Source organism: Seriola lalandi, unplaced genomic scaffold, assembly GCF_002814215.2.
Source record: "Seriola lalandi dorsalis isolate HSWRI2012SDOR001 ecotype SW California unplaced genomic scaffold, Sedor1 jcf7180002054256, whole genome shotgun sequence".
In the NCBI taxonomy this organism is placed as follows: Eukaryota; Metazoa; Chordata; class Actinopteri; order Carangiformes; family Carangidae; genus Seriola; species Seriola lalandi.
The window spans coordinates 1,896,993-1,909,916 of NW_019524809.1; the positions used below are offsets into that span (position 1 = coordinate 1,896,993).

General features: G+C 40.1%; 1 protein-coding gene across 1 annotated transcript in view; it reads left to right on the top strand.

Annotated features, from left to right (window-relative positions):
• Nucleotides 1-2,734: 2,734 nt before the first annotated feature.
• Nucleotides 2,735-12,924, top strand: part of nyap1 (neuronal tyrosine phosphorylated phosphoinositide-3-kinase adaptor 1) — a 32,641-nt gene continuing 22,451 nt past the window's right edge. The window contains 1 exon segment of the mRNA XM_087173592.1: nt 2,735-3,247. The gene's annotated coding sequence lies outside the window, so the exon portion shown is untranslated.

The following is a 12,924-nucleotide window of genomic DNA, read 5'->3' on the forward strand; positions in this document are numbered from 1 at the left end:
CTGATAACAAATCCACTCCCCCAAAACTTTGACACACTAGCAATGTCATAGATAAACATAACAAAGTTTTATTGTTGTGTACTTTGTGTATTGAATTTATGCTGAGTCTTCAGGACGATATGCAGTGATTTCATTATCCGACCAGTGTTATATGTATTGTGTCTGTTTGGCTTTTAGTCACATGTCAGTCTGCTGGAATTATTCAACTTGAGGGGATCTCAGACAACTGTTGAATATTTGACTTGTAAAATGCAGTCGGCCTTCATATTAATCTCCTCATGGACTGACATCATTTGTCTTGTTTCTCATGAGTTACTTTAACTGCACTAACATAAGACATACTCCTGTTTCCTCAGAGCAAAGTGCGAGTCTCAGTTTCTCTTTTACCCAAAATACTTGAACAGTTGAAATAGTGCCTTTTACAGAAATACTGTTCTTGCTCACTGATTTATGTCTGATCAATTCTACATGCTTTCCCTATGTTAAGGTATCATTAGTGAAGCATAACACTTCCTGCAAATGTTCAAAATACAAGCCTTTAAAAGAAGTCCAGGCATTATGCTTCCTGAGCCTGTGGAAGGCTTCTGATTTGAAACCAAGGGAAGAGATACAGGAAGTGTTGAGCAAACGGCAGCAGCAGCAAACCAACATGGCAAATTGGATGAGATCTGGAAACACGAAGCTTTCACCTTTTGTGCAGATGACTTTGCAAGCCTGTTTTTATGCTTGATTTGAAAAAAAAAAAGGAAATTGTCATCCAGACACTTTCACGTTTTGGCCATCACTCGCATGTACAATGTACAATTCTTTCCTCACTTATAAAGTAAAATATAGTGAGCTTTTTTGTCCATCTTCTAACCCAAAAGCTCATCTGCTACTGTACTGACCATCCAAACTTTCACACTTTGCCATTTTAACAGAGATAACGCTGTGATAATTTTGTTAAAGGCCCTGCACACTCTCACTGGTGTTCTAAATTACCCTGGCTGATTGGACCTGTGGGTGGTCAGAGCGATGCTGGGTATGGTGTGATGTCACCAAGCTCTGTTAATCAATCAGGCCAATGGCGTAAGCTGTCCCACCCTATAAGGTGGAACAAGACGAACTGCAGGGTGAGAGAGATGTCAATCAAGTGCAGATTGTACACGCCCACACATACCTGAGAAGAGGTCTAATTAGATAACTTAGTGGAAACACCTGTGCGGGTTGACTATATGTATGTAGGGACTTCAACATTTAATCTCATGAGTCTTATGACACATAGCCTGATGGGAGATGTATTTGTTGAACTCTAAAAAAATAACATAAAGTTTCAAAATCAACTGGTGCAGTAATGAGTTCAGATTTGAGTTGTTTCAGCATTTCATCAACACAAATGAAATCAAGACACTTTTTTGATAAAAAAACATTTTTACATGCTGACTAGTGGAACAGACGGGCTCACCTTTAATATGAAATACTAAATCATTTTGTTGACAGGAAACATGCTGGCATAATACAGTGATGATGAGTGTGTACATCAGTGTGTTTACTGATGAGTTAGATTACAGTTATGATGTATTACACATAGTGGCTGCTGTCTCCAGGTGGGACATATGGGTCCAACATAGATTTTATGCAATACTTGCTCTGTGTTTGGGCTACATCTGCACTTGCTGTTACAGATATGCCACACGTAGGCTCTAAATTACTTTGACCAGTGTCAGGAGAAGTTTGAATCAGTCGCTGAATATTTAAATGTGGAATTTGGGTGCAGGTTTCTCCAGATATCTCACAGGATCATTGGGATCAACCTTCACAGACACACTTTAACCTCTGCAAATTGCTGCACAACTCTATTTATTACCGTGGCAGTCCAAAGATTCCACTGATACAGCCTACGTGGTTAGAGGCCTGTGTTTCTCAAGAGGGAGCACTCTTAATCTTTTACCTGGCTGTTAAAACTCATAGTTTTACTTCCTCAGCTGGACTCGCCATACCAGTCGCCCATAGACTTTAAGGGGCGTGACAGCCTCCACACAGGCCATGTGTTGGCTAGTTGGTCACGTGACCTCCCCCCCACCCCAACCCCCAAAAAGAGGAAAAAAAGAAAAACATCACATTTGTAATATATATAAGGCTAAATATCATTATTAAGAAGTCCCTTTTCTTTACATTCTCTTTTTCTTTGGATTCAACTGTTTTGACCAATAAGAATCTTTCCCCTTGGCATTCATTGAAATGACTGGTCATCTAGATGCAGTCCAAACAAAATGTCATAGTCATATTCATCTGAAGGCTTAGCCTACTTTGCGTCTGTGGTACTCAACACTGGGTTCATAGCGAGCTGATTTTATACTTAATAGTATTTTATCCCCTGTTACATCACTGCATCGCTTCCATTACATTTTCATATATGACTGTTCTGCTTTGTTTTTGTGTATCCTAGTACTCTTGTGAAATAAAAAGGCTCTAGTTCATAGTAGTTGAAAAAACATCTTCTCTACTTTATGAAGAGTCCATCCGGACATATAATGAATCTTGCAGCTGAATCCTCTGCTAAATATGAGCTGTGAAAGGAAATTTAATTTCAGTGCACTGATAACAAAAAGATATAGCCTCTCGTCGCAGTTGGACTCAAAGCCACCTCTTGTGCTTTTTTCGAAAAAAAAACCCCCACTGGTCTACTCTCAGGAAGTACTGTATGAATATTAATATGGATGCAAATGCACAGTGAGGATGCCCAGCGCTTGAACCAACACAGCGCGCTGATATCTGCGCATTTTTGTTTTGGCGTTTTGTTTTTTTTCTCTCCGGGGCTGAACTGAACTGAAAACATGCTTCTTTTGCGGAGGTCGTGTCGGAGGCTTTTATGAAATACAAAAGGATGGCGTTTTACCTGAGCGTTTGCAGAGGAACATTTTGTAACGTCGCATTGAATTGCATCATGGTTTTCAATCAGATCTCACACCGGCCAGGCTATACACCGTGCCTCGGTACAACAGTGTGCTGTTTATCATAAAAATGGAAGACCTTTCACGTCAAGAAAAGGCGTCAGTCCGATGATATGCGTCTGAATAACTGATTTTTCATTTCCACGTCAATTGACACATCTGGGAAAGGATTTTTCCTTCCCTCCCGTCTACCAAGACAGCTGTGTCATCAACAACCGGCGTGGTTTTGTTGTTGTCTGATTTTTACGAGCCTGGGCAACTGGATTTCAGCATAGTCTGCATCTGCGCCAGCCATAGGCTACCCAGTTACTAAGGTAGGTCTCACACCTTCATTAATATTGCTTCATAAATCATCGCTTCGGTTGCTTACATCATCCAGCCTATATATCCAGCTGTCATAGTCAAAAGACACTGTCTGCTTAATTAGCAGCAGAAAATATAATGCTGTATTGCGGACGAAACGTCGGGCCTGGTGGCATTTTACGCGTAAATCCCAAGAAATAGAAGGCTGACAGAGAGCTGCTGTGTATTCACAAGCTAAATGATTCAACCTTGAAGCCTCACAGCACATGCCGCTTAATATAAGGCCCGTATTACAGCCCCAAACACAAAAGAGATGTAAAGATATGGCAAGAGCGCCGCGCTGTTTAAGCCACAGTCCGTGTTTAAGTTCAGTCGTGACAAGCCCTTATAAATATTTCACCAAAAAACAAGCCTCCATCAGCTGACTGGTGATGCTGGAGCATGCACGGCGTTATTAATCAAATACCTACACCACAGCACTGACAGCGGTGCCAGTGTTTCCTGCAAGGCCACGATGGAAAACATCTGCATGTTTACTGGGAATAAGAGTATAGCAGGGTTGTATTTGTGTGCGTGTGAATGGGCGGTAGTTACTCCTGATTGTGAAAATACGGCTGAGATGTGTGATGCGTGTGTGTGTGTGTGTGTGTGTGTGTGTGTGTGTGTGTGTGTGTGTGTGTGTGTGTGCGTGCGTGCACGCAGCCAGGTGAGGATGTGTTGGCGCGTCTTTAAGGTGCGGGAGAGGCAGGCGTCTGGAAGAGGGGAGCCAGATCACCACATGTTTTCTTTTTTCTTTTTTAAAGGAAAAACCATCAAGTGATCAAAACCTGATCGCCTCCGCAGTATCCCATCTTAGATCCTTTTATACGACCAACCAAAAGGATCGAGGGCTAGTGAATTAAACGTGAAATTAACGTTAGTCAGCTGTGTTTTTTTCGCCTTTTTCCGGGCGTGACAGTCACTCAAAACGAGCATCACTCCTACCGAGAGATCTCTTCCACCACCCCACCAAGGCTTAAAGAAACGTTTACAAAAGCAGGTGTTATTTAGCTGTTGAAATAAAAAATATTTATTATAGCTCTTTCAGAGGAAGTTGCATTTACCTGACTCTCTATAATCTCTTCAAATATCATTTGGATGAATCGAGCAAGGCTACCTGACTTGGCAGGAAATCTATACTGAATAGACATTTTATTTTGACATGATTAGTCATGTCATTTCATGGCTGTCTGTCACAAAAACAAAAAACAAATACAATATGAGAATTTAAAAGGACTTGGGACAAAATATCACAAAACTGCATTCCCTACAGGAATAATACAGACACTCTTGTTTGAATGTGGAAATTTCTTCCTGATTTTTCTTCAGGGATGATTCACTGCTATGCTGGATACTTCACTATCTGCTAGAAATTGAATTGAAACTAATTGCCAGCTGGTCTTGCTTGACCTTGGAGCTGAATATGACAAAAATCTTCCATCACAAGACTTAAAATCATGGGTATGGCTTACAGATACAGATCAACAGGATCTGATATGTGAGTGTGTCTTGTGCTGTTTAGATTAAGCGCTCGTCGGAGGAGAGCAGGGATGGGTGAGAGCAGCTGTGACTGTGGGGTCATCGAGTGCAGGCTGTGAGCCACACATACTGTGCAGTGTGTCTTGAATGCAGAGGAAAACCGGGGCGAACACAACTTGTGTCATTGCTCACCAGGTGAGCCCGAATTCAGTCCAGGAATGTGATTATATCGACAAACCGTAACTCTCTGTGGCAGCTCAGTCAGTTTGTGCATTGCAGTGTGGAAATAAATGGAATATGTCTCATTGGAGCCCTTTAGTCCTTGAGGATTTATCCTGCTAAATCAGAATGTAGAGCTTTTAAAATATATTTAAAATATGAAATTTTATGGAATGAAAGCGGGCAGAGCTTGTGTTTGTGATGGACAGAGAGAAAAAATGAACATAAAGTCACCAGTGTTTCCAATAAAGGAGAAAGGATGGAGCTTTTCTCTAAGAAGTGAATGATTCATTTGCTCTGACCGGCAGTGTGTATCATGTCTCATTCCATCAAGCAATGGGAAATGTATAATAAATGTAAATATACTGGACCCAGGGAGGATGAGGGAAGGCCCATGTATGGTCAGAGAGGGGAGGGACCGATGAGGATGGAAGACAGGGAGCGATGAGACTGATGGATGTGAGACAGACGTGGCAGATGCTGACATTTTAAGCCCATTCCTCTAGTCGAGTGGATCCCCCTGTCTGGATGAGCAGTAATGGATTTATTTATTTATCTATTTGTTTGTGGCTGTGGGTTTCCTGTAGCACCCAAACAGAATTTGACCAGCAGAAGGTCAATAGGTTGGTAAAAGTAATATGAATGGCTGCGACTGGCTAATTGTGGAGGTATTTTAACATCAATACTGCTGTAGATATGGTTAGCTGGCTTTAGTGTGCATTGTTTTTGTTTTTGTTTTTTTGAAGAGGAGAGCAGGTGCTTCATCCATCTGTGCTTTCACCATCTTGATTCTCAGCTCTGTCAGAGACAGATCAGAAATGATGGAGGAAGAGTGTCTCTGCTGCAGCATGGGAGCAATGTGAGTGACTCCTATCACTGAAAAATTCAGGATTTATAAACTTTGCTTCTGGTTTTGTTTTCATCAGGCCAGTGATCATCATAGTGTGTGTGTGTGTGTGTGTGTGTGTGTCTGTGTGTGTGTGTGTTTCTACTCTGTGAGTAGAAAAGATCACTGTTTTTCTTGTTTGTTTACCTCTGAGGCAGTTAAAGTTTGCCCCTAGTGGTTTCGGATTGAATCTTGCCACAGTTTTCACTCCCATCACTCTGCTTCACCTCCCCCACCACTTACATGCTGAGTAAATAACATTTGAGTCAAAGTGATTAAACAGCCCACTAGAGCTGAAACAATTAGTCAGTTAGCTGAACAATAATTTCATTAATTTTTTGAGCAAAAATAGTGTAAAATGCTACACATTGTAATATGTATGTTTACATGTGTCAACCCAGAGATAATTGGAAACCAACATTATGTAGAAGTTTGCTGGTGTCTTGGAATTGAATATATTATGGAGGCAATGGTGGAGTGCCATTACATATATACAGTGCTGTGCAAAAATCTTATTCCTATCCATCATGTAGAACCATCTGTCTCAAATTTATATTGTATGACCCAAAAACAAACAGCCAGTCATAAAGAACCATCTTCAGAGACAAGAAGAACATGGAGTCCTGTAGCAGAGCTCCGATCTCAACATCACAGAGTCAGTTTGTACGATTACATGAAGAGACAGAAAACACTGAGACAGCCTCAATCCACAGAAGAACTGTGCAACTTCTCAGAGTGTAATGCTTGGAACAACCAACCTGCCAAGTACCTTGAAAAACTACACACTACCTGTGCAAGTGTACAGAGGAGAACTGGTGCTACTTTAAAGTTGATTTGATTCAGTTCTTTTCTGTTTACGGCACTTTGTATGAAATTCATCGATATATATAAAAACTAATAATACAATTATTTTTTTAAAATTCCTCACTATACATTTAGTGTTTAACACTTTTGCACAGTACTGTATATTTTGTAAATCAGCATGGTAGTTAATCTATTGATAAAGCAGTAGATGTCTTTGAGGGTTGGAATTTTCTTTAGTTTTATCTTGCTATTAAATTTCCTTGTACACAGAGTGTGTAACACTTGTACTGTTTAGACACAAAGTTAGCAAACTAATATATTTTATAACATTGGTAAGAGAGACTTGTAAGAGAAAGACTGTAAGACACTGGTTAACAATAAAACAGCAAGGGCAGAGATATCCTTCTACTTTTTACTCCCTATAATGAAACTCAGTAGCATCTCGTTTTAGACACTCTCTTCTTGCCTCCAGTTTGTAACACAGGTTTTACGTATGTTAAGAATTTGTAATGTCCAGGACCAAGCTTAGATAACCCAGGTGACATCACTATGACATCATCACAGTTATTTTCTCTTGACAAAACTTCTCAAAAAGCCACAGACGGAATCATATAATTGTTTTCACAGAGTGAGAAATCACAGTGGGAGTTTCCCTTTAATCTTCAAGTGTCTGTCATAAATGTAGGTCAAATTGATTTAATTACTCAAAACTACATTTTTTGTATCATTTTTGTGCTGCATATTAACATGAATTCATTATAATAACAATAATGTTGAATCAAATGATCCACAACGTTGTTGGTTCTATTTCAAATTAATAATAATAATAATACATTTTATTTAAAGGCGCCTTTCTTGGCACTCAAGGACACCGTACACAGTTACACAAATTAATATCATATCCCAACTTCCTGTTAAATTCAACAATAAGCCATTTGTTTCTTGTGGATCAAATCAACTTTTTCATGCGCTTGAGTCATTCACAGTGTTGAATTGTTAATATGTCTAAAGGTAAAGGTTCTCCCTGGTGGCTCCTTGATTAAAGGGCATGCCATTTACCAGCGATGTCCTGGGTACAAATCTATATGCAGTCTATGGTACAAACCCAGTCTTGGACATTAGATAGATATCAGCTCCCTTTGTCTCGTGTTTTTTTTTGTCCAGTAAAGAAAAAAAAAGAATTGAATCCCATTAGACTTGTTCAGCTGAGATTCCCAAGCTACAGTCCCTCTCTCTAAATAGTTATCATAAGGGCATACAAATTACCCACTCTACTTTGGAAATGATTGCCATCTTTAGTCTCATGGCTTTTTTTTTCCTGATGCACTGGATGCGGTGGCTGAAGAAAAAAGAAAAAAATATGGAAAATCAAAATTTAAATGGACAGACAGCCCCTGCTCCCACTGAGGGAAGAAAGCAGAAGGAAGGATGACTTTGCTCTACAAATGACCACAGACTCCTTGGTGCTGTATTTTGAAGCTGCCTCTGCAGCCACGTTGCTGTTGTTGTTGTTGTTGGCTTGCTGGGTGCTCCTCACTTTAAAAGATCATACATGCGTGTCCCTTGTCTGACAGGAGGATGTTTGGGATGTATACAGCCAAATGAGCCAGTGAAAATTCAGAGTAAATGTTCCCTTTAAACGCTTTCATTCTGGACTGTAAGCATCTTACAGCATCCAGTCTTCACTGCAGTGTGTAGTCAAAGGGAATGATGTGTGGTAATGATTTCCTTGAGGCAACTCATCTTTGTTAATTTCCTCTCTGTTTTCTTCTCATTAAACCTTTCAAAGTCATTTGCATGGTGCCATGCAAAATAAATAAAGTCAGGAGCCAACAGTTCCTCCTCTCTTGTTGGCACAGAGGTCCCAGTCTCAAGCCATGTTAATCACCACAATATTTATCTCTATGCAGTATCTTCCACATGGAAAATATGCATATATTTGGGGCAGAAAACAAACATGTTTACATATGTTTGTGTGCCATTTATTATTTTTATTCTGAAGAAGCCCTCAGGAAAGTTATATCAGTGGCATTATGTGAGAAAAGTAATTGGCAAGAGCTGGAATTACATGGGGGGGATATTGTAGCTCGATTTGAATTATACATGTTGCGGCATGCGTAAATGGACATGAAAGTGGTCCAGAGTCTTGTGTTAATGTCTCTATTCTCATGTGTTCTAATGTGCTACATTTAGACCTTCAAAATACCTTGAAAATGTCCACTAAACCATTAAAAGGCATGAGACATAACGGTCATGGCAGTTAGTTGCAAACAGTGAAAAGTATACTTTATTCCACAAACAACATTGTCCTTATTTCTTATTGTGTCATGTGAATACATGTGTCTGAGACTGATGTTGAGCGTAATGGTCTTTGAAGTGTCTCACAGTGATAATTCATTGTCTGCGACATTCCTAAAGGTCACAGTAAACAAGCAAAAACTCCAGGTTCAGCAACAGTGTGTGAAATAGGTTATTGTACACAGTGACTCCAGAAATGCTAATGTGAATTGCAGGATAGCTTAAGTATGTGCTGTAAATGTCAGAGCAATCTTAGTTTGTACTGAAAAGAATCCTGGCTGCTTGGCTAGGTGGCAAAAAGAAATCCAGCTCAGATTTTATCCACTGATTTCAAATACAAAGATGTTGGAGGTTTTTAAAAAAAAACACCAAGACTGTGGGATTTTGTGAGCCAAACCTATGGCACTGAGTTTTTTGTTAATTTATATAGTATCCCCTTTATACACCCAGCTATCCAATTTCTGTTTTGCAATTATTTTAAAGGTATTGTTTTTATTATTAAATAGCCCTGTAATAAGTTTCAGCATTTGGTAAATTAAGATGAAAATCTGACCGAGACATTTAAAATTGCCATTTTCTACGCAATTCAATTCAAACTAAAAAATAATTTTTCAGATCGGAGACATTGCTGCATCAAAAACAGTCAGCTGAGATAACAGAAGTGAAACCATATAAAGCCTGCACAAGTGTTCGACTCTCATTTCTGGATGGGAGCCACTTGGGCCAAATCAAGTCACTACACAAGCCACTCAAAATCATCTTGTGATGTTCTTCCATCTGCTATTTTGTCCATGCGTTCAACCGAACTACAAGAGCACGAAATAAGAAAACACCGTCAGAATCAGACACCATCCAGTGTGAAATCTGCTATCATCTGCCATTTGTCCCAGTTAGTGTCTTTTCATTTCTCCTCTGTCAGTGCAGTGAACAGCAGGAATGACAGGAATAGGAATTGCTCAAGTGAGACTCTGAGCTGAAAACCTGCCAATCACACCTGTAAGGCCAACGAACCTGTCCATTTTACCACTTCTCTTGCTTCTCAGCTTGCGGTGCAGGCCATTAAAGTGCTCATACTGATTTTCAACAACTCTCGAAAGTGCCTCGTGATTTTATTCGCATTAAAAAATAAAAAAAAATAAAAACTTTAGAAGTGGCAGTGTGAGTGCTTTACCAGCAAATAGAGTTGTCACACAAACTCTATGCTATCAATATGTCTTACAAAATCTCTTGTACTGAGTTACTGTCATGCTGGTGAACACTGTGGGTTAGAAATATCCAGGCCATAAGAGACATGATCTGTATGTAATGAGATGAATGAGTGGGAGAGCTGTGTGTGGGCATGTGTGTGTGTGTGTGTGTGTGTGTGTGTGTGTGTGTGTGTGTGTGTGTGTGAGATAGAGAGAGAGAGTGTGCTTATGCTGTGCAACCTACACTATGACTCGATTATCGGGGGATTTTGAGCACAAGGAGTTGGATGATTCAAATGTTGGAAGACCACTTGTGGCCTACCTGGCTTTGCAATCACACCAACGCTGCTGCTGCTGCTTCTGCTGCTTTTGCTGCTTCTGCTGCTGCTGCTTCATCTTTCAATCAAACCAAAGCCAACTCAGCAAGTGCAACAGCATGTTTATTATGATAATATCAACATGATATTGGAACAATTCTGAAGTTTCCTTGTGTGTGGTAATGTTTTGATTTGTTTTTTCTTTCCATAGTTAGTCAAAGGTCCATTTTGAATTCTACATTTTGAGGCTTTCTGAGGAAGTTCAAAGCAAATTGCATGCACATGCTCAGGAAAGTTATGAGTCAAACTCACTACAAGCTGTTGAGAGGCAAATCATAAGTCTAGTTTACAGGGATGTTCAGCTGATCCTTGTTTTACTGTGGGCTATTGGGCTTTGCTTAATTTGTTTCTGAATAGTTTATGAGTTTGTCATGTAGGGGCAGAGACAGCCTATGGCGCTGGAGGCTGTGGTGTTTTTAGCCTTTTGATAGGTGAATCAAATAAAATCAGAATCAGTAGTCTTTAAGTGTGTATTGTTACGTCTGGCTCCTCTGGGTCATAAAACAGGTTCAGCTTTGGTTCATATTGTCCAAAGCGTTTGTGTGGCACGGTCAGAGAACACAAGAGATTCCTTACTTCCATAAAAGATGAGAACATCGTGTACTGTGGGAAAGATTTATTTTTAAACATGTGTAGCATCATTAAATATATCTGTCTGGATATTTTCAACATAAATTTCCTGAAAATAAATATCTAGAAAAAAAAAAGGTCTTTAAACTGAAGAAACTAACAGCGGGGCAGCCAATACTGCTGGGTAATCCACATCTATAATAAGTCAGACCCTGGTTAGAGAGGGATACTGAGTCAGTGAAGCATGTGCAGCTGTAGAGAGTGGAGCTCTTCCCTTCATGCACGAGCACGAGCATCTTCAGCACTATACCTCACAGTCTGCGATTCAGCAGCCAAATGCAAAGATCAAACAAAATAGAGACTTAATGTGATGGACAAACTCTTGAGATTTTACTTATATGCGGTGCTGAATAATGTTTTTGAAAGGCAGACTATCTTGAGGGAACCCTGCAGAAACATTTGAATGCTGCGATTTTACAGTCTTTCGTCATACCACATCCAAGTGGCACGGCTCATGCTGCACGCGTTCTGAGTATCCCAAACAAATGGCGTTCTTCTGATTCCAACGTTCCAATCTTCCTTTCATCTCCTTGCCCCTCTCCACGTGTCACCCGCCCCGAGGGCAACGTGTGCCCCGGGTGCTTTGTTTTTCTGTGATGTGATGTGGTATTTTCGCAACATTTACAGCCCTTATGTGTGCGATATAGAATGTAAACAACATAGACTGAATGGAAATGAGTCCAGTGCTGTATGAGGGCTTGTGGATCTGTAAGCTGGTAAGTGTCCGTGTATGCTAAGTGCTTTGGGTCACCTTGGTTACTGCAGAGTCCAGCAGAAGATGATGAAGGCAAGGGCAAGCTGAGGTGGGAAATGGGGATTGGAGGTCATTCACTGGCTGCCTCTTTTAGACCAGAGAGAGACTGGCGTTATTTTATATATGTTTTTTTATTAACTCGATCTCAGGTTACACTCAGTAACTGCAGCTCTTCACATTTTCAACTATTCATGATTCACACATTGTAAAGATGTTTACTTATGCACACACACACACACACGCCGACAATAATAGATTCATTTGTTGGCAAAAAAGGTGCATAGTTGAGACAAACATTGAGCATCTCTGCAAGTCTGTTGTGTGGCTCAGGGCTGTGTCCTGGTAGCACAGGGCGAGGGGGAACAGGGAAAGCTTTTTTGTGGGATATTTTTGGTTGCAGTCCATGAAAGATTTAGTGGTCACTCAGTTTGTACAACGCTGAGGAAGAGAATCCAAAGTGTGCAAAGTGTCCTGTACATGTATATTTAAATAAATTTATTTTAGGGTTTGACCTCCAGTTTTTTGTGTTAAAAAAAACAAAAAAAACAGAATAATGCAGATTACTGTTAAGGTTTAATTTAGTTCATGTGACTATACACATTAAATACTGAGGTTTGTTTTTTATTTCATACCCAAAACATGAGAAAGAGGTCAGGAGAAAAATTCAACAAAATTCCTCTACGCCTCTCATGTGCCTTCCACCCCTGGCCTGGAGTGATACATCAGCCTCTACATCTTCCTCTTCCTCCTCCTCCTCCTCCTCCTACTCCTCCTCCTCCTGTCCATTCTCATCAGCCACAGGCATTTCACTGCACAATGCAATATTGTAGAGCATTCAGCACATAACAACAGCTCATAAAGAGAAGTTGAGGCGTGCTAGCAGCAAAGAGCCCCCATACTTTATAACCCAGAGGTGAAAATAGTGATTTCTGGTTTAGTGATGCACACTTGGGGAATTATTTTTAATAATCTCCTTTTCTTCTTACCTCAGACACACTTCAAAATACATATTAAT